Source organism: Zosterops lateralis, assembly GCF_965231275.1.
Source record: "Zosterops lateralis genome assembly, chromosome: 5".
NCBI classification, from domain to species: Eukaryota; Metazoa; Chordata; class Aves; order Passeriformes; family Zosteropidae; genus Zosterops; species Zosterops lateralis.
The window spans coordinates 12247450-12272950 of record NC_139766.1 but is presented as its reverse complement, the minus strand read 5'-3'; the positions used below and the strand labels follow the sequence as shown (position 1 = coordinate 12272950).

Genomic DNA, 25501 nt, shown 5'->3' with positions numbered 1-25501 from the left:
AAAAAAAAAAAAAAAAAAAAAAAAAAAAAAAAAGGGATGAAGAATAGCGGGAGAAAGCCGGAGGGAGAAACGATTCCGAGAAATTACGGATGCAGAAAGCCAGTAGGGAGCTTGCGTGAAGGGAACAGAGGCACTTCTCCCACAGTTAAAGAATAGCCCAGCGGTGCGGCAGGTGCTCCGGGCAGGGCGGCGGGGCCGGGCTGCAGCAGGAGCCGCCCGGAGCCGAGCAGAGCAGAGCAGAGCAGAGAGAAGAGGAGCGGAGCCGAGCACAGCCGGGCCGGGCCGCCGCCGCCGCTCTCCCTCTGCTGCATCAGCGCTGGCCCCTCCCCGCCCGCCGCCCGCGGCCCAACCGCACCGCATCTGCATGGAGCAAAGTGAAAAATGACACTGCAGGTAATTATTTCAGCTCTTCTGCCGGGGAGATGGGCAAGGAGAAAAAAAAAAAAAAAAAAAAAAAAACAAAAAAAAAAAAAAACACACAACAACAACACCTGAGGGAGGGGATGAGGGAGAAGAAACTTCAAGGTGATTAAAGGCGTTTGCATCGACACGTACTGCACACGAACGTGCGGCCGGGGTTTTGTGCTAGTCGTGGTGTCATCTGCAGCAAAAGCAACAGTCGTTCAATGCCAGCCCCTATAAATGTTACCGAAATTGCCAAGTATCTGCCTGTGTGAAAGGATTTGTCAGAGGCAAGGCAACCGTTCAGAGGATGTAAGATAAAATAACTGCTATTTATCTTTTCTACCCCTAGTTTTGTAAATAAATGTAAAATTACAAAGTATTTAAAAACAACCTCTCTGGTTTCCCTGCACAGGAAAGAAGAGCTGGACAAAGGGAACGTTTGCAGGTCATTGGTTTTCTTAAATCTGCTACTCTTTTGGTTCATTATCCCATCATCTTTGAAGAGCAGTGTTGAAGTATGTATACACAGAAATATGAAAATAAGTAGAAGAGGAAAATTACTCACTTGCTTTATAACATAAAGGTCTTTACTCCAAATGCTTAATGTTTTATATTGCAGCAAAATTCTTTCAACTGAACAGACAAGCAATTTCCTTTAGCTTTTCATATCTATTCAAGAAACCACAAACTGCTGCAGAAAGTATGTATTCAGAAAAGGTAAGCACCACTGAAGTCTAAATATTTGAATAGAAAACAAATGGCTATACACCAAACCACCACTACAGCATGATAAGGGAGTCCACAACCACAAAACCAATTGAGGAGAGAGAATCATGTGCTTTAGGTCCTGGAATTGAACATGGAAAGTACAATTCGGTTGTCAGCATTACTACAGCATTTTGTGTAACACTGAATGATTTTTTATTGGTTTCTTGTGTTTGTTTTTCTTTTTTTCTAATGAACTAGGATATACAGTTCTTGAAGGAAAATTCAAGTACCCTGCTATTCCTAAGAACTGGCATGTGACTTTGAAAAAAGTAGAGGACTATGTCAAAATCTGTTCAGGAATACATTTAACTTCAGTATGAAGCAAGGAGGGAAAGAATAGCGATAGAATCACCTTCTTCTTCTTCTCATTAATAGAGCAAAATAAAACAGAACCATCTCCAGCCCAACAAGTAAATTTTGTAAAACCTTCACATTTGAGCAAGTGGGAAAGCAAGAGAACTAATTCAGTACTTGAACCTGTACAGAACACATTTTACATGTATGTGAATTTTGGGGGTGACAAAACTGGAAATGTTATTTCTGCATTGACAGCATCACTACTGTGGTGGTACTGGCAGCTCTCCAGCATCTGCCCTATCCTCTCTAGCAAGGAGGAAGGAGACTTTGCAAATACTGATATTTAGTTTGGACAAAATGGTTCTAATCTACATGATAGAGATGGTTTATTTTGCCCTTCCCTGACATATGTTCTCACCTTGGATTTTTCCAGAGACAAAAGGGTCAATGAGCATAATGTACTGCACGCAAAATCCCAACTCCGCCAGAGTCCTTGGCAAAGAGTACCACAAACAGCCAGTTTACTCTCAACCATTTATCACAACACTTACACCAGTCTGGGCCAAGAAGGCACCTCCCTCCAGCATCTGTAAAAACACCCTGGCCTTACAAATGTCTGTCCAGATCCCTTTGTAAAGCCTTCCCTACCCTCCAGCAAATCAAAAACTCCAGTGGTGACCAGCTGCCAGCTAGACATAACTCCATTTACCACCACTCCCTGGGCTCAGCCATCCAGCCAGTTTTTGCCCAGCAAAAAACACACCCATTCAAGCAAAGAGCTGCCAGTTTCTCCAGGAGAATGTTGTGGCAAATTGTGTCAAAGGCTTTACTGAAATTCATGTAGGCAACATCCACAGCCTTTCCCTCATTCACTAAGAGGGTCACTTCACCACAGAATGAGATGAACTGGGTCAAGCAGGACCTGCCTTTCATGAACCTGTGCAGGCTGGGTGTGATCCCCTGATTGTCCTGTATGTGCTGTGTGATGTTGCTCAGGAAGATCTGCTCCATGACCTTCCTTGGTCACTGAGGTCAGGCTGACAGGCCTCTAGTTCCCTGGATCCTCCTTCCAACCCATTTGATAGATGGGTTTCACATTTGCGGACCTCCAGTCAGTTGGGACCCACTCCTCCCTGTCACTCAGGACTGGTGGTAAGTGATGGAAGGTGACTCAGTGAGCACTTTCACCAGCTCCCTCAGTCCCCTCAGCTGGATCCTATCCAGCCCCATAAACTTGTGTGTGTCCAAGTGGTGTAGCAGGTCACTGATCATTTCCCCTTGGATTATGGGGGCTTCATTCTGCTCCCCATCCTTGTCTTCCAGCTCAAGGGACTGGGTACCCAAGAACAACTGGCCTTACTACTAAAGAGTGAGGCAAAGAAGGCATTAAGTACTTCATTTATTTCCTCATTCTTTGTCACTGTTGTTTCCCTGTGCATCCAATACAGAATGGAGGATGCCTTCCTTAGCCTTCCTTTTGTTCCTGATCCATTATAGAGTGTGAATTACCCTGTGAAGGTAACACTGAGAAGCTACTACTGTGATGATTCTAAAACTGAAAGAAATGTCACCTTGCAAGGCATTTGATCCCAAAAAACAAGCAGCACATTTGAGTAGGAACAACTTCTATCTGCAAATACACAGAAAATGAGCGTGTGTTCTGTCCTTTCTGAGAAAAAAAATCATATGGAAAACTTATTATTGAAAAGAAATAGACAATAAATTTTGCAAATGATTAGTATAATCCCAAAAAAGTCACACTGACAGTCTGTAAAAAAAACAACTAGAACCATTTTCTTGGTAAATACCTCTACATTTATATGACCGAGGTGGTTGAGAGAATTTTGCCCTTCTTGTTCCTGCTTTTACATGTAAACTCACCAATAACTGTCCTTTATTTGTCCTCAGTCAGTTCAAACTTTACAATTTCTGTGGTCTGTCATTTAGAGCCTACACTGGTTATTTGTTTAGCTGTAATTTAAGCAGTTAGAAATGTTTTCATTTTTCCTAGGAGCAAAGTGGAAATTTTTTGTGAAATCAAAATTGTAACTCCAATCCAGACATAATTTTCTCCACTCACCATTAGAGAGGTTCATGGACAACTTCCTTAGGCATCACATCTGAGTCAAATCACACTTATCTTGTTATTCTTATTTTTTAGTTAAAAAGAATCTCATAAGGAGGAACAGAATGAGCAGGAAGCCTTTAACAAAAACCCTAGACAATATTCCCAGTGTGCATGCAAATGCCTTCCCTAAGATTATGAGCCAAATCCTTACTGTGTGGCAAATATTAGCACTCCACTGACTTAAGTAGGTCAGTTCACATGAGAAAGATTAGCAAAACTCTGCTCTAAATTTGTAGCACAATGCAAATTTGTGAGCCAACATTTGCAGATAACTAGCTATGCCATTTTAAAATGCTCCTTATTATCAATCCCACCTATAACCTACCTAATTTGATCTGGTCAAATACCCAGGGAGAAGGTGGTGAGGAAGGAAGCTTTAATCAAAAGTATATCTGTTATTTGGACTTTCATAGTAGTTCACAATCCTACTTATAAAACAACCTTCTAATTGAGCTGAATACAATACAAACAGAGAAATGAAAGAATTTATAAGTAAACTATAAAATAGAAGAGCTACATACAGATCAGCAGCAATATTTAGGTAAACAGTCAGTCAGTAATGAGGATGGAGTCCTGGTTTAGAACTTTCTTCAAAAGAAGGTCATTAGAGACTGTGGAGAGAAGCAATAAACTGAATTCAAGAGGTTGAAAAATAACAGCATAAGAAGAATAAAACAAGCTTAGACATAAAAGGAGGAGAACTGGCCGGGAGGTCAAGGAGGAAAGTAAAAGGCAAGAGCAGGCATGACACAGATGCCAGTACAGACTGTGGGTGTCAGTAAAAGAAGAGTTAAAGGGAGCAAAACAAACAAAAAATGGATCTGTGCCAGCAGGAGAAAAATCTCATAGGACAGGGAAAGAAAATATTTAAAGAGAGGAATAAACCTACATTTCCCTTTGTCAGTTTTGGGCAGAGAATTAGAGAAAGGGGAAGGTAGAAGGAAAAACAAAACAAAAAATCAGTCAACTAACCAAACAACAACAACAACGCCAGAAATGGAAGCCAGAGGAAGCCAGTACCCCGAGGAAGGAATCAAAACCTATGATACAAATGGAACTGAGATTGTAAGGATTAGCAACTGTGTAGTCTAACAGTCAGGAATTGAAGAAGATGAGAACAAATCTTTGGCTGAATGACTGTTGATAGTGTTTGCTCACCACATTTCCAGCAGGAAGCTCTGCAGCAGAAGAGAGGGAGGAATTACGCATTAGAAGGCTATTTGTCTTGAAGGTTACTGTGTAATCCTGTTGATAAACAACTGTTGGATAAATGGCCATCCTGGTCTGCTCCTGCAGAACATTTATGTTCTTCTCTTAAAAACATTTTCCTGAAGAGCCTCTATTTAGGTTTGTCAGACACTTAGAGCACAACCTTAAATAATTAAAACTCTCAATATCTGAAACAGAACATCAGGTACTCCAAGTCTCCATTTTACCCCTGAATTCATCACTCCATCTGAATTAGAATAATTAAGCTTGAACTGCGATTGAAAGAAAGAGTAGTGAAATGCTTAAATATTTTCTTCATTCAACTAAACTTTTCATATACATATCATCCTGTACTTCATTTAGTAAAATACAGTAGCTTTAAAGGAAATGAAACTGAATTTTCAATTGGCACAGAACTTCAATTATTTGTAAAGAACAAGAGATTTAAAGACTGTGATGGGTAAAAAAACCCTTAGAAGTTGCACAAATTTCACCAAAAACAGACTGTCTTAAAATATTGCCTTAATTTAATGATGTTCATGACATCAGAGGAGGGTTTTAAGAGCTTTGACAACATTTGCTTCTAACCATATCCTAGTATCAGCGAACTGTGCAAAACAGTGCAAAGTTTCTTCAAGTGAAATAAGGTAACACATACAATTAGTCAGCTGCAGAAAAAACCATAACAAAATATTTAGCCAACCCTTGACAATCATAGCTCATTGCACCTGAATTTGCTTAGCAACAAAAGATGTTTACAGATCAGATATTGTCTGCCTTTTACATATGTACAGAGATGTAAAATGCCCTGCTACTGATTCTCCAGTTAATTGGCAAATTAGTTTTGCTGTTCATTTATTTATTCATGATGCCCACAAAAATAAGATTATATAGTACAGTCATATTTCTGCTCAAAATACTTTCATTTAAAAGGACAAAGCAACAAGGAATTACAATGGGATAAAAAGTTTTGCCCTAGTCTTCCTCCAGCTCTACTCAGTTTGACAGAGAAGGACTCAGAGCTCTCAGCCAGGTGTAAGGCAGCAAATTCACTGCCTTGAGTTTGTGTAGTTTTCCTTCACAAGTCCTTCTCAAGTCCTTTTTGTATTTGGTTAATAGCCAATACAATATGCATTGTATTTACTACCATGCAGTTCCTTTTTTGATTATTTCTGACAGCTAAACAAAAGCAAATAGATACTGCCAAAAGCTAACATAAAAAGCAATAGAAAAAAAATCGTATCAATCACAGCTCTCAAGTAAAAATTAATTTTGTCTTATTTTAACACCTCATAAGTAATCATTTAGAATCTTTACATTTACAGCATTTAATTCATACTTTACTACAGTCTTCAGTTTCATTTAATATTTGATATTTAAATTATGATGCAGCCCAACAATTTTGAAAAACACTAATGGCAGCTAGCACAATTGGAAAAAATATGTCATTATTCAAAAGGGGGGAGTTTCTTCAACACACTATCTTTTGCTGTGTTAAATCTAAAAATAACACCTGCCCAGAAGAAGTAATTTATTTTCAACCTACATCCTCCAGGCACAGAGTAAAACTAATGCCTCCCAGCAGCTGGTAATTCTGGAAAGCAAGCAATTAAAAGTTATCATTGAGTAATTTAAACTACAGAGGCCAATTTCTGTCAATGTCTTTCACCCTCTCTGTTCAGGTGAACATTGCATGAGGATCCTGAGCTGAGTCAGTGCCACTTTAAGGTTTGCAGAAAGCCAGAGCATGGGATGAACTGAATACACACCATACTCACAGTTTTCCACAGAGGAGCCAGCAGTTTTGCTCTTATTTTTCTGTGATGTGCCAATGAGAGTGGTGAAACTAATCAATATGAAGAGCTCTGGGCCCAATTTAATGATTTTTACTAACTGAGAGAATGCAGCCAGGATATTTGGACATAAGGGCTCTTGCAAGGAGGCTCCCTGAAGCATGCCCTGAGCTATGACAGTCCTGTGCCCCCAGGATGCCCCTCTGTTCCTCTCTGGGGCCACTGCATCCCTCTGGCTGCCATGGAGGTTTCCCCATCCGACCAGAGCAGCTGCACACCACGACCCTCTCTGTGCTCCATAATGATGTGCTCATCCAGTCTGCCAGCCTACACTGGGCACTGCTTTCAGGTGTTTGCTAGGAGAAAGAAAGAATTTGGAAACATAAACAGTTCCCTATTGGCTGGCCTGAATCTGGCCAGAGCAAGCCCACAGCCAAAGAGCTGGATCTGTGCTAGAAATAGAAACTGCACCTTTGCCTGGTCCTTTTGTGGTTTAGAATCACACCTAAAACAAGTCCTGCAAGCTATCAGCTAGTGAGCTCAAGGAAGCAGGTAACAAGAGCATGAACAAATTCCAGGAGTGAGTTCTGCACACTCTAGGGGCAAGCTTTAATTTGGCAAATTTCAGAATACTGTAACAGATTTCAGTGGGACCTAGGTTTAGCAAGAGATGGAAAGCAAGGCTGCAAAATCATAGGGGAAGGAAAAGCAGAAAGAACAGACAAGAAGCCAAAAGGAGATGCTGGAAGTTTTCCCAGAACTTACTAATTTGGAGGTTAAGCCTATTTAATGACTGCAGCAGGAACGGGAAGAGTAGTCTAAGGGAAAGAGCACAGGATGAAGAATAAAAGACCAGGCACTAATGCCATCTGTGAGGCTTTAGCCACATCATTTATCTTCCTAATTCTTTTTCACTCTTCCACTGCCTTGCCTATTTAAACCAAAAATTACAAGAGCATAAACACTGGCTTTTCTACTGCAGTCACCACATGGAGACTGATACAGGACCCTTGGGCAATGCTGATACTTATGAGACACTGTTCCTAGCTAAACCTCGTCTGTTTCTAAGACAAGCTTCTGTGTCATCTAAAACACAAGGCAGATTATTTACTCCACTACAAACAACACCACAGTAAAAGAAAAAGAAAACATATGAGAAGGGTTCAGAATGAGTTTCACACAGAAAACCTCTTAGTGACAGGATCTGTCACTGTGCCAAGTAAGCCAGGGACCCTGGTGGACCAGAAAAACAGAGCCTGAGGAAGAAAGTAGGCTTGGGGACAAGTGTTGAAACAAATACTTCCAAATTAGCCTTTAACTTTCTACAGAGGTTACTCTCCTCCCAGTTTTCACAAATTGAAATGCTAATACAAATACAAATATATTCCAAACAAGAAATATTATGTTAGGTTTGGTATAATTGTGTTACATGCAATTATACCAAACCTAAAGTCTAGTACTAAATTTGCTAATTTAGTTTAGTTTTAAAAATACTTTATAAAGGTATTAATTAACTCAAATACAGCATCACTTGCATGTTGCCTCATACCTAATGTATGAGACAGCATATACTTTGTTACTGCTGTTTGGTGTGTATGGGTCACTTTCTCTCTAAAGGCACACCCTATGACAGCATCCTCTCTCCAAATTACCCTAAAATTTCAGTAAAGCTCACTACTATGTTCTCCTGCTGTGCAGGGGAGAAAAACTGTTTAAATGTATGTCTCTACATGCAAGCCTTTAAAATCATGCTGCATATAGTTTATTCAAACAATTTTTTTTGTTGTGCCCTTTCTTGCTCACAGAAAGCAGAAAATCTACCCGCACTACTAAAAACAATAATTTGGAAATCAGAAGTAGATCCTAAGAAAGATGGTTAAAGTTCTGCTGGAAAGGGCTGGAGATCATAAAGGGAATGTCTCAGTGGCTGTTCATGATGAACAGATCACAGGCATCAGAGCACACAGTGCCAGAGGCTGCTGATGGGAACTGTCACAACAGTGGAGCCTCAGGACAGAGCTGTGAGCTGCCTCCCCAGCAAGTCACCCAGCACACTGTCAGAAATGCTTTCCAGACAAGACCTATCACTGCACAGCCAGGGGAGGCTGCAATTACAAAACTAACTTCATACCCTAAGACAAGATGACCCACATCTCAAATAACTTCTGTAGGTCTCAGGCTCTGGAGTGGAACATGAAGCCTGCTGAGACTGAAAAGTCTGGAAAGAGACTAAATAAGAACCTACACACACACAAATATATATATATATATATATGGTGCAAAATAATTATAAAATTGTCACTTGAAATGACTGGAGAATTCTAAGAAATGTTGCTTAAAACACAGATCAGAAAGGGGCCTGATAAAGGAATTTATAGCAGGGATCCAGGCACTGTCAAAACTTCTTTACACTGTGTAAACATATTTATCCAAGAAAGGAATGGGAATAGAGGGAGAAAAGCAAGTGAGAATAGTTCCAAACCCATGCTAAGGGTCATATTCATCCTTCCTGAATACAATGGTCCAAAACACATTTTCAGCAATACCCTGGTGTGGCATCTGCATGGTCAGGCTATCACACTATCCAACCAGAGAGAAAGGAAAACACTTTCTAATTCAGCTTCCAAAACTCAGCATTCTGAAAAGATCAAGCTGATAAGATACAGAAATCTCGAGAGATGGAGCTTGAACAACTTCAACAGCAAAAATAATCCAGAGGAAAGAGATCAAAGCAAATATAAAGAAACAAACTTTCCACACAAAATCAAGCAAGAAAACAGGAAATTCTTTTAAATACTATAGCCTATCATAAAATATCAGAAGCTGACTGAGAATTTGTAACACCTCTGAAATATCTGTTAGGAACTATAGTGAAAGGACAAGGGGCAATTGCAGGTGCAATTTGGTGCAAATTGAAAAGGGGGCAAATTGAAAGAGAAAAAATTTAGGTCAGATACTACAAAGAAATTTTTTACTGTGAGAGTGGTTAAACATTGGAATAGGTTTCCCAGGGAGACTGTCACTGGCCATCCCTGGCAGTGTTCAAGGCCAGGTTGGACAAGACCTTGAGCAACCTGGTCTGGTGGGAGGTGTCCCTGCCCATGGGTATTGGGACTATGATCTGTAAGGTCCCTTCCAACCCCTTAACATTCTATGATTCTATGATTTTTCAGACTTAAAAAAATAATTAAAAATCAAATCAAACTAGCAGATTATATTCAGTCTCACATTAAAATGCAAACCACAGGCACTCTTCCTAACATTTTGCTAATTCAGACCTCAAAATGTTTCAGGTAATAATAATTCAAGAACAATTCTCCTGCCCATGGCAAGTCTATTAAATAAAATCAACATACAGGAACATTTATTACTGATTTTGAATTCTATACACAGTCATACAAAGATGTCAGTTTGAAAGGAACTTGGCCCAAAAGACTGTTATTCACAGAACCACAGAATAATGACATGGCATCTGACAGGACATTCAACTTGACTCCTTCCTTTCACCAGTGTAATGAATTAATTCAGATAGGTATAATGCAAGCAGCTTTTTCTCCAGCATAACCTTACACTACAAAGAGTATTTGCATATTTCTGTGTTCTCCAACAACTAAAGTGACATGCAAATGGCAATTCCAGCCATCTGAAGCATCTGCAGATCCCAGCTATCCTGGGTTTGCCACAGAGGCAAACAAAGCAAAACAAAAAGCTGTTCTAGAAAATGATACAGTGATAGATTTTTTTCTTGTACATAATACTTACTGCAATATTGCTAAACAGCCTCAAGAGAGAGGAAAAAAAGCTAATTGTGTCAATATAAACAATGATTTTGCTGTTAGCCTTTTCTCCAGGTCATCCCAATATTTAAACTACTGTACCATCAGATGTACAATAACAAATGCTGCACCTGCTGTAAGAGCTGAAATAATACTTGGTTGGCAAAACAAAAGCTAAAAATAAATTCAAGCTATTTAAAATGGGAATAAAACACCAACCCACAGGAAACAAACTCATAAGCACTCAATGGTGTGAGAAAAAACAAAAAAGTAATTTGTATGCAGAAATGTAGAAGGAAAGCTAGTACTGAATGGCATTAAAAGTTTGTGAGACATGTTAAACCCAGAATTTTGAGGAGTATGAAATCCCATACTACATTGCAGTAAACAGCAAATGCACATAAATGTTCTGTTCCACTTCTGGCCTCCTATTACCAACAGTAGCAACCAAAATTCAGAAAAACAGAACAAATCACAGAGGTGATCTGACACTGGAATTTGAGAATTCCAAAGTAAACAATGACTGAGTAGACTGTGTAGGAATCAGCTGAAAGGAATGGAAGCACAAACATCAAATGCAATCATTTTTATTTTGGCTCAAGACATAGTAAGTGCAAATTAAATTATAGGAAAACTTACAAGGGAGAGTACAAGTGGAAAGCTATTAATTGATTTTGCAACCTAATGAAGGACTAAGCACCTACAAATTAAGTGCTGCAATGAAAACAACAGCAGTGCCTGCCCCCAAGGGAAATTTGAAAACATGGGGTAAAGTGCTTTGCCTACCCAGTGAGTGTGGAAACCTCCCACTCGGGGGAGCTCCTGAGAACCAGAACCCAGGAACCCAAATGTTCAAACATTCTTTCCAGAGCTTAGAGATCAAGGTCATAAAGGAGACGTGCTTGCTGATATAAGATCTAGACCCTGAGTATGAATATAGCCCTAATAGGGGGTAACACTGAGTATTATTCCCGGAAAAAAATGGAAGACAGTCCTACTTTATTATATAATTGTGTACTGCTAATTCATATGCGAAATACAGTATCATTTCCTTTAGTACAAGAGAAAAAAAAATCTGGCTATGGACATTTACCATATTTCCAGCTTAAGTTGCCTCAGGCACTAATAAAAATTGTATTATTTGTAGAACCAGAAATTATCCCAAGTAAAATGAGCACATCTGTGTCTTTGCGATGGAGATGCTCACCATGGCCAGGAAATCTGCAATTTTTGAGCCAAACCTGAGGTCAGTTTCAAGTTTTTGCACTGATAGTTACTTTAGGTAACAGAAAAAACAGTCACCTGAACAGGATCTGGAAAGACAAGTGCATGCATTAGTGTGTAAGAGAAAATTAAATTGGGCAAAGGGGAAAACAGGAGCCCTCACCAGAGGCCAAAGTGCCCCAGCATAACCTGCTGTTAGAAGAAAGGTCTGCTAAGCAAAACCAAGACCCAGTGCCTCACAAACCACTTTAACAACAAAGAAAGGGAGGGGTGGCCACTTAATAGTACAATTTTTGCTAAACTCTGCAAAATTATATTTAACCTTACTTACAGCTAGATAGGGATTAACACTGTTGCTGAGCAAGCGTGAATGCTGGGCCTTAGCACATCTGTAGTCTGTAAGAGAATGAACTAATTTCAACTAATGAACTGCTGAGCCAGCACAATGCAAAGACCAAAGCATGGGAAAGGTAATACAATAATGTATGCTTAAGACAATTATAAATCAAACAAAAGAGAATGATGTCTCTAAGCTTCATGGAGCAACTACCTGGGGAGGCATGAAGAAAACTATCTCTGAGACATCATATGTAAGGGCACAGTGACCAGTGATCTGAGGGTAGAACAGAAGCAGTAAAACAAGTGAGTAGTCTGGGAAAGCAGGGAAGTGAGCTGTGGTTATGGCAGTTTGGCAGGAATAAAGGCAAATTCAAAAGTCAACATGGTGGACACAGCAGAAGAGAATAAACACTGCGGACCTCAGCAGCAGAAATTTGACCTTTTATAGAGACATCTAGGTTTTTTCTCTGAAAAACCTTGATACACCAGGAGGGATGTCCTTCAATTCCTCATGCCATGAGTTCAGGCTGTAAGAGAGGGGGGGTTGGTGTATCTTATGGGTTGGGAGGGCACAAACACCTTAAAGTCAAGGTGTCTACCATAATCACAAAATTACAGAATCAGAGAATATTTAAGGTTGGAAGGGAGCATTGGAGGTCAGCTGGCCCAACCTCCCAACTCAGTCAGGGTCCCCAAGAGCAAATTACTTGGGATTGCATCCAGGCAGCTTTTGAGTATCTCCAGAGGAGATGAAATTACATATGCTAATGACCATAGGCTGTTCCTCATACCCACTGTCATTTATGTAATCTCTTTAGTTACAGAATTCCTCCGTCAACACCCCCACTGCCATTCTTAGCTCATCATAACCTGCCTCACGGTCTGATTGCTGACATTGCTAGTGATCCTGACTTGTTCTGATTATCCCATAGCTAAGTGCCACTGATATTTAGTTGTCATTGCTTTGCTTTGCCCATAAACACTGTCGACCTGTATAAGCTTTTGAAAAATCCTATCTTGCTGTAAAATGAGTCTTCTTCTCCTTGCCAGATAACACTGCTGCACAGCCCCTCCATCAAAGCTAACCCACATTAACACAGTGTCAAAAACATAACAAAAAGGAAATACAGTTGCATTTTCTGTTAGGCTAAATGTATGCATGCAAGAAATACTCTAAGCCTGGATTGAGCTTTCAGAGTAATTTCTTAGATTCAGAAACTCAGTGGAGAAATGGGAACAACATAGTGAATTTAGCCATTTCCACAAAGTGGCACCCTATGAGCTTGACTGCATATATTTAAGTATATTTAAACATATAGCTAAGCACTGTTTAGTATCTAACCATAAATCTCATCCTTATATCGGTTAAGCACTTTTATAAATTTTAACATGCAGCTATATTATCAAAATTTTTTTCAAATAAGATGTGGCAGAAACATCTGGCAGTATGCAATTTGCATAGTTCTATTTAAAGAAATTTAATCTAAACATTTCCTCAGTAGCACTTTTAGAAGTGTAATTTCTATAACTCCTTGGGACAGTAATTAAGAGTGGCTTCTTAATTATTCAATTAATCTATAATAAACCAGGAAGATTTATCTTTTATTTGTGCCAATGATGGGAGCTTTTGAAGTTCACCAGAAAACACATGAAAAGACCAGTAATTTTATACAGTATCATTTCAGAGGATGAACAGTAAACTATTTATTCTGTAGCATCACATTGTTACAGGCAAAGCTCAAGAATAAACAAGCAGGTCAACATATTTCAACAATAGTTGAAATAATAATAAAGGAATGAAAAGAGAAAAAAACCTGGCAATTCTTCATTGCATTTAAGCATCCAATTCTCCCTCTGACACTCCAACACCTCAAACACCTTTTGTGAATGTGGTAAATTTGCCCCAGGCCTCCACTTGCAGCTGAGTTGTCCTACAGCTCGTTGGCGTGGGCAAACATCAGTACTGCTGGGTCCTGTGAGACAGCTCTGGCCAGAACAGGCAGCAGGGCTGGCTCAGGGCTTTCCCACCACCCATTCCCACATTCCCCAGCACTGAGGACTCACATGAGCTCCCAGAGGATGAACAGTCACTCTCTTTCTGTTCTCAGTTTTGGGTGTTGCTGAACCAGAACATTCTTTCAACTTCAAGATCATTTTGCTTCTCTCCTACAACACCATCAAAACCCTTGAAAACTTTCACAGTCACATATACAGTCACATACATGAGAAATACTTGTTGCCACAGCAATTCTTCAAAATTCTGTTCCTGCCACCACCAGTAAAGGTTCTCCCATTAACAAGAGCCTAACTCACCTCTTCTACATTTTATGGCCAAGAGCCAATGCTGTTGCATTGCCTATATTCTGTTTGGAAAAAAAATCCAATTAGAATGGATTCCTGACAAGCTAGACTCTGACCTTTAGTTTTGACTTTGGCTGCCTTTTGTTTGTTTGTGAGGCCCTGCAATTGTTTACACACAATATAAATTGAATCTGTGGCATGTGAAATCCAGCCTTTGCAGCCTCTGTAGGTAACCTAGGGTTAGAGGTTAAAAAACATTGACATTATGACAAATTGCTGTAATTTGAGGAATAATCTGAAATCCTGCTGGGACACAATTGAGCCTGTGAGCCTAGTTGTTAATGATAATAAAAGCTGACACAGTAAAAATGATAAAATTAAAGAGAACACCCAGTAATACAAGTACCTCCAACATATGACATTGACGATCCAGTTAAGGGGGACAGTAAAAATATCACTGGTAACTTAATACTCCATTTCCAGTTACAGAACTCTCCACTCATTTGTGGAAATGCTTTTGTCTCTTCTGCTTACAAGCTGCTTTTCATAATTCTCAGAACATGCAGTTTTCATAATATCTTCGGTAATGCAAGGTCATAATTCCACTTTCTGATTAGTTTCTGTCTATATACAAGCAGATAAAACCTGTATTTTTCATATAGTACACCCATGATACCTTTCTCTGTCTCTCTGACATATCATAAACCAGCTGGCAGCATAAAATATAAATTGGCTAGCTGTAAGAACAGATGAATCATTAATTACTTATTCTGTACCAAAATAAGAGAGACCAATTTTACAGTATCAAATGGCAAGTGTAGCTGCTAATTAAAATTATATTTAAAAAAATCCCCGAAGTCAATGAGTATTATTTAGGATTGGGTTAAAATGATCTTTAAAGGTCATCTAGTACTCCCTATATATATATAGATAGATATATTTTAAAAAAACACCCTTTTTTAAAATATTACCATTTCTCAGAATTTGGAAACATCAGTACTGGATTTTGCTCTGGCTTTGATTCTGTATTTTCATCCTCCAGCAATACTTATATATTATGGATCAGTGCATTCCATTACAAGAATTTTAAGGGGTTTATTCCCTCATACTAAACTGTACATTTCACAGGCCTCACATTTCAGATTATTATTCTCAGCTTCACAGGATAAGGGAATACCATCTTCTCACAAATACAACTTACAAGACATAAACTATATGCTGCTAATGTGAAAAACCCACAAAAATCAAAAAACTAAACCTAACCAGTTTCTGACATTGCTTCCTTCTGATAATACAACCATCCAGGAGTCAAGAGTTTTCCCTGAAAAATTGGCTGTATGATGAAGAAAGAAAAGGAATACAGCAATGGACAAGTTAGACTGACAAAACCTGAGGAACCACTTGGGTTTGTTTTAGAAGCACAGGAAGACTGAGATACATTCTTTGGACTGGATGCTGTGATAAAGTCTAAAGCACTGACACTTGGCTTGCTTCCAAACCTCTTCCAGCTTAATCCCTAAAATAAACACTCAAACCTCAAGACTGAAAGGTTAAAAAATTCTATGTCTTTATTCATAATTAGCTGCCAACTGCCACTCTTTGTTATAATATAGAAAATGAATGCAATTAATCTGCCTTTTAATGGCAAAGTGCATTTACAATTATTTCCAGGGTTTTTTTTTTTTACATCACTGAAAGCTATGCATAAAGGATCCAAAGCTGCACATGCAGCCTGTAATCTTCATGCAGTGGATTTTGAAGATAATGACTGTTACACAGAATATCCAGTGCCTTTTGGAACACTTCTATGTTGCCTGGCACGTAGGTGTTAGAAGTTTTATATTGCTACATATTACAACATTCTGAAATTGCTACATTTTTGTAAGCTATTTATCTTTTTCTCATATAACCTTATTTCTCATGAGATACTGTATTTTCTGTACTCCTCTCCATATCCAGCAGCTTCACACTGACACCTGCCAAAGAGAGCACCAGGGACAGGCCAATCAATTTTCTTCTTAGTAGGATTTTCTTTTGTTGAGGTGGGAGCCTTATCAAAGGAAACAGCATTCAAGAGCTCATCTACAGAACAGAAAGGGGAAATACTGCCCAAGTGAAAATAATGTGCAAATTAGGTTTTCATTCAGGGCACACTATTTAACCACTTCACAACTGATAAGGAAAAACAGCATGAAACCCTTCACTGGTGTGAAGCACATCGAAGCAACAGTTCTAAGGCAACTTCTTCAAAAGCCTTGGCTTTGAAGGGTCCCTAAGATAAGTTGATTGACCTGATAATTTCTTCACCCAAAGTACTGTGACTAATATCTGTGTTGCTTTGTAGGCTTCTGTCAAGTTCTGGAGACTCTTCATAAAGGTCTCCAGATCACACAGTTTAAAAGTTACAAGTAATGAAGTAATATTTAAAGCAGAGTATTTCCTGTCAAATAAGGCTTTCAGAAAAACTTCTACATCTAAATGTTGCAAACATTCAAAGTGTAATCAAACACACAACTAATTAGTATGAGAACTGAGATTGTTCTAAACACTCTTGTGTATGGCAAATAGCCCTAATTATGCGGTTTGTCAAAAAAGAATTTTTAAAAATTTGATTTTAATTTTTGGTAAGAATTAAATATTCTAAGTATAGATTTATTTTCAAACTGTACTATAACAAAGCAACTGTAATTATACAAAGCTGATGAGTGCTTCATCCTACTTTTTACACCAGATTTTTTATCCAGGCTTTTATCCTTTCTTGATCACGACAAAGCAGCTTGATCACAAACAAATCAAGGCTCCACACCATGGACTTGATCCCTCTACTAATTTCTCAAGGACCTCTACAGATTTCACAAAGGACTCCCTCTTGAAGCAGGCTGATTTTACAGGAACTTTTGCATAGATTGTGCAAGATTGGGGCCCTTCTTGCTTTGTTCTTGTACAAATGAGCATCTACTTTGGCACACTTGGCATGAACCCCACATTTTTAAAATTCAAGTGTTTTTCTGAGCCCATGTCCAGCCCGAGAAGAGAACAAAAGATGGAATAAAACTACTAAAGTTGCACAGCTTCTTATTTTGACAGTATCATTTTGAAAATTCTTATACATCATAAAGTGTCAAATTTGCAATTTTACTTCCTGTAAAGACAAACAAAAAAACTGCAGTAAACCCTGAAACACCAACTAGGCACAATTCGACTATGCTTCACATGCTAAAAGAGAATATCTAGTACAAAAATTAAAGAACTTTTTCCAAGATCTTTCTTGTTTAAGAAAAGCCTGGATGTGGCACTTAGTGCCATAATCTAGTTGACAAGGTGGAGTTGGGTCATAGGTTGAACTTGATGATCTCAAAGGTCTTTTCAAACCTATTAATTCTGTGATTCTTTGATTCTTTTAGGCACCGAATCACAACTTGTGATGAAAGACAGAAAATAAATTCTAGTAGAGTTGCACTGCATTTCTACAGAGACTTACAGGAACAAGTCTTAAAAATAAGGCTAAAAATAGACAACACAAACATGTAATAAAAGGTCTCATATGTATCTTTAGATATTTGCCATGGAGACATTGAGCTATCTAAAGAAGCAGCTGAGCTTTATCATATGAACAGATGCTCTTGGATAGAGTCTTCCCAGCTTTCAAATACATTTCTAGATACTAGTGATTAGAGAAATTAGAGAAAATTTTCTAATCACTAGAAATTAGGAAGAAAATATATAATAATATGACCTATATAAATATATGTATATTATGAAAAAATTAAATATATTTTAATGACTGTTAAAAGTTGCAGAAGGAACAGCTGAAGGTATCTAGTAGTTTACAAAGACAATTTAGAATGAATAATGGAAACCTCTTTCTTAGTAAGAGTACTTAGGTATTCTAGTGTTCATTGCAAGGATAAAGATAAATTTAGATTTTTTAACTAACTCAATAACACAATTGAACAGGGATTTAGAGTTCCTGCTGGGAACTTCAAGAATGAAAAAGAAGCCAGAGCAAGCCATGACATGGTTGCACAGCTATAAAATGTTAACAGCTAAACCAAAGAACTTAAGTTATTTTCCCTTCTTAAAGCAAGGACCATAGTTTAAGAAAGTCATTGCCTCTAGGTTTCACAGTAAGTCTAAGGACTCATACCCTTGTGAGCATCCTCTGCAGTTATTAATTTCAGTAACACACTTTGCATGAAGACATTTTAAAGGGCAAAAGATGCAGAATTTAATATTAAATAAAGATAAAACATAAATTAATATAGCAAGGACAGACAGGACACTGACCTTACTAATACTATTTATATAGCATCTTTAATTAACTTAGTATATTTAGAACACACTATTTTATCTGTAAAACACTTGTTTCAAATCAGCTACACTTTTGGAAGATTATGGAGAATTCATTAGAACAGCACCATCAATATTAAACACTACATGGAATGTTACCTTGAAGTAGCATTTAAGCTAGGTATATAAAATTTCACATTGCATAACTGGACATATTGTAGAAAAATCTGAGTATTTACTACATGCACAGATTTGGGAGCTGCCTTTCATGTCACATCAACTAAATAACAGCTCTAGTAATATTACTTGGAAATGCTGTCATAGGGAGAAAGTAGAAAGAACAGAACCTCATTTAACTGTCATGACTAAGAATGCTTTTATGCAATTTTTGAATTGACAGTGTAGTTATAGGTGTATTTCTCACTTTCATATCATGTTGGTGAGACCTTTGTTCCTCATTTTTAAAAATACAATGAACTTCACGTAAACTTTAGTTGGGATTACAGGACATGACCTATTTTTAAGACGCACCTTGCTTTCTACTGAAAATGTGTATTATCTAACATAATACAAATAGGTCAGTGCTTCTGTTCTAGTTCTTTTTGTTACAGCTAAAACCAGTACAGACTAAAATTAATACATGCAGCAGATAAAGAAAATAGAAGTTATTACCATAGCAATACTCAAGAGATACAATTAGGTCACAAAAACTGGGGGAAAAAGAGCAGAAGCACCACTTCAAAATCAATAGGCACTATGAAAGGATGAGCTTTGCAAAAACAGTTGTACATTAAGCAAATAACCACTATAAAAAGAAAGGAAAAGGTATTAAACAGAGGTTCAAAAATACAAAACCAGTAATTCACATCACCATAATATTACCAAAGCATAAGGTGGTATGCCAGAAAGCCTTGAAATTTTAAGCAGAAAATCATTTCAGCAGAAAAACAGTAACTTTTGTTCATAAAATTTCAGTAACAGAAAGGTAAGGGGCTGACAAAGTAGTTTATATTTAAATCCACAAGTGTAACTCAAATGCCATTTCCTTCTAAAGTTCCAACATGCTCAATACAAGGCTTAAAGTGTTCTTCATCATATTTATGATGCAGCACAAGTCAAAGGGCAAAGTTTTGCCACAGTTCTCAGTTTTCTTGTAGTCACAACTGATGGTCTGAAAAAAAAAATCAAAAAATTAACAATTGCAGTTAGAAGCCAGAACTACTGGTGCTACAATTGGTATCATGTAGAAAGCTAGCACAGGGATGGTGAAAGCCATGGGATGTCCTTTCTGTTCCTCATGGAAATTCCTCTGCCTTCTTGTGCTGGTACATTCCCCTACCTTCTTCCTCACTTATCCAGCTCCAGACACATCCTCTGTTTTAAATAGCCAATATATCACACATATAAATTAACATTATAAAACCTCCTTACCTTACAGTTTTATGTAAAAAACATGCAAAAAGAAGAAAATACCTATACCACCACTTGAATACAACCAAAATATGCCAATTATTTAATATGCACTGTATAGGTTACATTCTCATTCCACAGTCATTCTTTGTTTGTGTCTTTCAGAAGATCAGCCCTGAGGGACAAGGGTACAATATTTGTATGCTTAGCAGCAGCATTTATGCACCACCATTCTCTCACATAAAACTGCTTGGAATGACAAAGTTTCCAGCTCTGTAAGGACAATGTCAACAAGATGCAGATTCAGAAACTACTTTTCATTTGCAGGAGTTTCTTTTTTAAACAGCTGTTGTTCCATTTACAAAAATGAGACTGAATATATTTAAGCATCAAGAAGAGTGAATGTTCAACACTTGCAAAAGCAAATGTTATCAGGAACTGCAAATAAGAGTATCAAATCAGCAGCTGGTGCTCAAAGATCCCTATATATCCATATCCCGACAGGAACAGCAGTCTCAGGAAGAATATAAAGAACAGGGACAGCATAGAAAAGCCTTTCCTGGGGTCCAGCAATTTGTAGGTCAGGGACTACCTCAGAATACAGCTTTTGGATATCTGTCAGTCTCTCCCAGATCTTTCTTCCATGAATGTATCCAATTGTTCTTGAGCATGTGAAAACTACGGATGTCCCTGTGGCAGGAGTGTTCCACAAAGTGTTGTGTGTCAGGGCATTTTTAATGGTGTATAGGGATACTTTTGCATGAGCAATTATAGCCCAACTTACATATATTTTAATCAGAAAATAGAAAATCTGGGGTTGCATTTTTTTGAAATTAAATTCTTTCTAACTAGAGTATATCAGAGTTTAATGTAGTGCTATTTAAATGCAAGATCAGTTAGGGCTTTTAAGTCTAAATATTAGCATGTTGCAACTTTTGGTAAGAAATGGCAGCATTTGGAACAGCTGCTGGCTACTAACAAGAACAGCTTGCCTCATACAGAAGCATGATAGGAACAGCAGCATCCTTCCATTGTGCCTGTGGACCAGAAATGGAGAGTTTAGTGCCTTACTCCAATTAAAGCTGACTTGTTCCCATCCACACTGCTGGGAGCGAGCACCTTTCAGATCAGCTCATTTCATGTCCACGTTGCACAGCACCTTGTAACTCTTCTGGGCCTCAAGATGAAATGGCTGTTGTTCTGCTGGGTTTGGTTTGGGTTTTTTCAGTTCAAAGTGAGTAAAACTATGCAAAAGCTGTGTTGCACAACCCTAAAATCAGAGCATGATGCCAAAGGCATATGCATAGAAGTAGGTCAGGTTAGAGCACACAAAGGTGCAAGTACTGCTGGGGCAGAGCTAAAGCACAGCCAAGGCTGGCACAGTTCACATCTATGCTGCCCAGAGCAGATCCTGAATACACTACACCTCTTGTGCCTGGGTTTTCTCTGCAAGGGAACTACTTCAAAAGGAAGCGCAGGAGCTAAATTATCACATCAAGTGAGCAAAGTGTGGGGTCAAGCCAAGCTGGCACCATGGAGACACTGTGGCTTTGTCTACATTGCTAAGCTAGAGACAGAGCATGGGGCTGGGTGCTGGCATGCAATTCATGTCCCATTAAGCTGTTACAAGAGCTCCCTGAACAGCTTTTGTCTGTGTCAGCTAGAGCTCTCCTACAGTGTCTGGGAATGGACTGAGGACAGCACAGGCCAAGGACCATACCAGTGGGTAGTTCAGATGGATCATGCGACTTTGCTCTGGAGAGGAACAAAGTTTAGCCATTAAGATGCAAATTTTTATGTTTCTTTGCTTTAGAGCCAAAGCAGAAATCCTGGTCCCTTTTATTTACTAGCACTGTCTCTTTACCACAGCTCCATCTGTATTCTCAGCTCAGCATGACCTAGGAGCTCAAGGCAAGATCGTTCTGCTTCCAACACCCTCCTTCCTTTCAAAAAGTATGGTCAAACCATACACACACATTAGTAATAGCTTAGTTAAAAATAAAGAAACTCAAGACCTTCATTGTCTATACTAAGTTAATGAATTAATTATTTGAGGAAAACTCCCCATTATTCTTCAGTAGAGAGCACTTTAAAATTCTGCTTTCTCTGGCTTTGAACTCCTGCCCTAAGACACCTCTCAAACTCAGAACACATTTTATTGTACATAAAATAGGCAACAAGTAAAAAACAAGAAGTTAATACCTTTCCTTGTGCATAGAGGGCTAGAAAATTAAGTTTTCAGTAGTTGCAAGGATCTTGTGAGTAGAGGGCCATTAAGGAAAATGCTGTACCTAATAGAAAGCAGGTCTGGTTCTCCAGTGACAACAAAACTGTAGTAAAGAATGGGTTCAACCCTACTTGCAGTTAATCAAAAATATCTTGTTTTAAATAAGACTGAATCAGTTATCAGTAAATCAGTGAATAAGTAATCTCTAGATATTAAAGAAACTTTACTTTCCAGGCAAATCCATACGGAATTTGCTTTTAATTAAAAAAAAAAAAAAAAAGAAAAAGAAACTCATTGCTTTTAAATTCAACCAACGGTTAAATTCAACCTCTGGTTGGTCTTTGCTTATTTGATTGTTATTATTTCTCTTTTTGCCATGACACTACCCAAAGGCTTGCTCAGATTGATGTTTGAACTTACATTTTCTGAAGTATAAATAACATTAGCATTTACCAAAACCAGTTACATTCAAAAGTCATAATAAGATAGAAAAGTAATGATAAAAATAGACAGACCAAAGAATTCAAATGAACAGGCTCAGTATCCTGGAAAAACATCTCAGTGGATACTAATCCTGTATTTTGAACAATGCAATGTATCAAAATAACACTGAAATTTTACTGAGTGACTAGTCTTTGAAGGTACATACCACATTATTAAGAAATTTTATCCTAATTCAGTGGAGAAATATAAATATGTTTTCAATTCTTGTGTTTTAGCAGATACAAAAGACCAACATGAGACCTCTTCTTGCAACAGAGAAATTACCTGCTGTGCTATTTGAAACCAATTCCTGAACAGTTTCAGAAAGCAACCATTAAATTAAAGTCTGAAAATATAGGCCTGTAAAACTTAAGAACAGAAAAACTTGATAAAGAGGTATCTCTACTTTGAAAACCTACTGTCTTGCAGCAAATTTAATTTTGAATTAATTGTAAAAGTTAAAAAAAATAAAGGAGGAAGGAAAACAAGTAAAAAATTAAAACCATTATAAATCAAAGAAAAGTAGCACAAGTATTTATAGAGAAATATGGAGGTATTCACATCCAGATCTGGACCTGACTGTTGAATGCCAGCAGTATTTGAGAGCCGACAAGTGTTATGTAATCTGGAAAATTCACAAGCTCAGACCAGCTGTTGACTGAACCAGCTTGTAAATCACACACAAACCATCTGAAGAGTGGGTATCTCTCAACCCACCCACAGCAGAAGAGCCAGAGACTGAAAGGGTAAGCAGAGTGACTAGGCATGTAAAGTGTACAGACCTCCAGAGACAAAGCCATATATCTAGTCATATCAGCTATGGGAGTCTCTACTGTTTTAATTACAGCTATTCTGGACAACCTGTTAAAGGTAACCTGCTCTCTGGTCAAGCCATTTTGCAGAAATATTTCCCCCACTATAACACACAGGTTGAGGTAGGTAGAATGGCAATGGCTGGTTGCAGACTCCTGCAAAAAGCTTTAATTGGAGTCTGTTATTTGAGGTGAACTCCTATCCAGCATAGAAATATAGCGGTAAAAATAGCAGTGAACAAGGCAGGAAGACACTCAACTCTGTTACTAAAGATGATGAAAATCTCATCTGCTATTACAGAGGAGAAACAAAATCACAAAGAGCTCTGTTTTGTTATGCAAGACAACAGACTAATACCTTTGCCTTTTTTTTTTTTTTTTTTTTTTTTTTTTTTTTTTTTTTTATGGTATCTGCAAAACTTACACCATTTCACTATGACTGTTTATATACAGATACAACTTTCAGGGATGTTTTTATTTTAACCATTTATCAAAACTGAAGATCATTAAAAAACACTTTCTATAATCTCTCCTCTGTACCAGGTACTGTGCAGACATTTACTATTGACTCCAACTTTTTTAACCATTTTGGTACTGATCTTTTCAGCAGGAAGAGCTGTGGGGAGATGCAAGAGGCAGGAGAGAAATTGCTGAAGACAGACTCATTGGGAAAAAAAAAAAAGATGGAGATGTAAAGGATATGAATTACAATTCCAGGGTATCAATTCACTAAAAAATCTTTAAAAATAAAAGCTCACACAGATAAAGAAAAAAATAATATAAACTTTACCCAGTGAAAACATTGCAGCTTGGTTCTATGAGTGTGAAAATGTCACCATTGGAATAAAATTAATCTCTTCTTAATTTGACTCCTGAAGGCTGAAACTGAAGCTAAGTTCATTTAAATATTAGTAACAGCAACAAAATGTTTCTGCAGAAAACCCCTCATTTCCTTTAATGCTCCCTGTCCATGACCTCCCCAAAGAAAAAGAGCATGTGAAACACATGGGCCTCCTGTCTCAGTTTGTCTGCCAGTGTTGGTGAAACAAATACAGAGCAGGGAACAGTTCCATTCTCATCAGCCTCAACTCACCATTAGAGAGACTGATATGTCAATGCACAGGCTGAATAATCAACATTTATTTCCAATCAGTAAGCTCAGCTCTTCGGGTCCAGGCTTGTCTTTAGCAATCTCACTACTTACCCCCTTCTCCCACCAGCACCACTCCTTACGACTGATAGCACAAATTACTGTGTTAATGCTTACAGTAAAAGCAGTGACCATGGCTTCTCTCCAAAACAGCAAGAGGGAAGATTATAAAGTCATAATTTCTGATTGTCTCATAAAATAACTGCCCAGGCATCCTGTGCTCCATCTGGTCTGTGGTTATCAATCTGTGATACGCCACCCCACAGCAGGGACTCGGGCTGTGAGGGAGGTGCCATGGCAGATGAAAAACAGGCAGACTGACTTGTACCTGTGCAGGGCAGTGAGACTGAAACTGTGCTGCTAATGGTTTTGTGAACTTCTTTGAACAGAGACAACTACATCTGAACTGAAAGGATGAAAAATAATGCAATTTCAGTTACTTAAAATAATTTCAGAATATTTAGAAGCTGTATTCCTTGCAAGATTAACCTGAATTACATTATATTATTTTGTTTTTCTGATTACATCTCCTTTCAACACTATAGGTGAAGCCAGATCTTGTAATATTAGCTCTCATCATTTTATATTGCTCTCAGCTTTCAAACATGCTGCACACCAACATTTTTGTTTTAAAAAGACTTTTTGTGACTCAGTATGTCTCATGTTGCCTTGGTTAAATTCTTCATGCTTCTTTTCAGCTGGCACAGTAGAGACATAGCTGCTGTTTGTTTCATTATACAGGCTGAAGCCCTGCAGTCTGGGCTTTTGTTTTGTAATCACCAAATCAGGAGACTGAGAGGACAGATTTCATTATAAATATTAGAAAAATACTTTAATTTGTGCTTTCAAAGCTAAATGGGCCATAAAAACTAAAGACCCCAGTTAGTCC

General features: G+C 38.1%; 1 long non-coding RNA gene across 1 annotated transcript; it reads left to right on the top strand.

Moving 5' to 3' along the window:
• Positions 1 to 281: 281 nt before the first annotated feature.
• Positions 282 to 24657, top strand: LOC310909615. Its single transcript, XR_014590117.1, has 4 exons — positions 282 to 393; positions 818 to 920; positions 1025 to 1122; positions 24070 to 24657. It is a non-coding gene; the product is annotated as an uncharacterized lncRNA (long non-coding RNA).
• Positions 24658 to 25501: the final 844 nt, after the last annotated feature.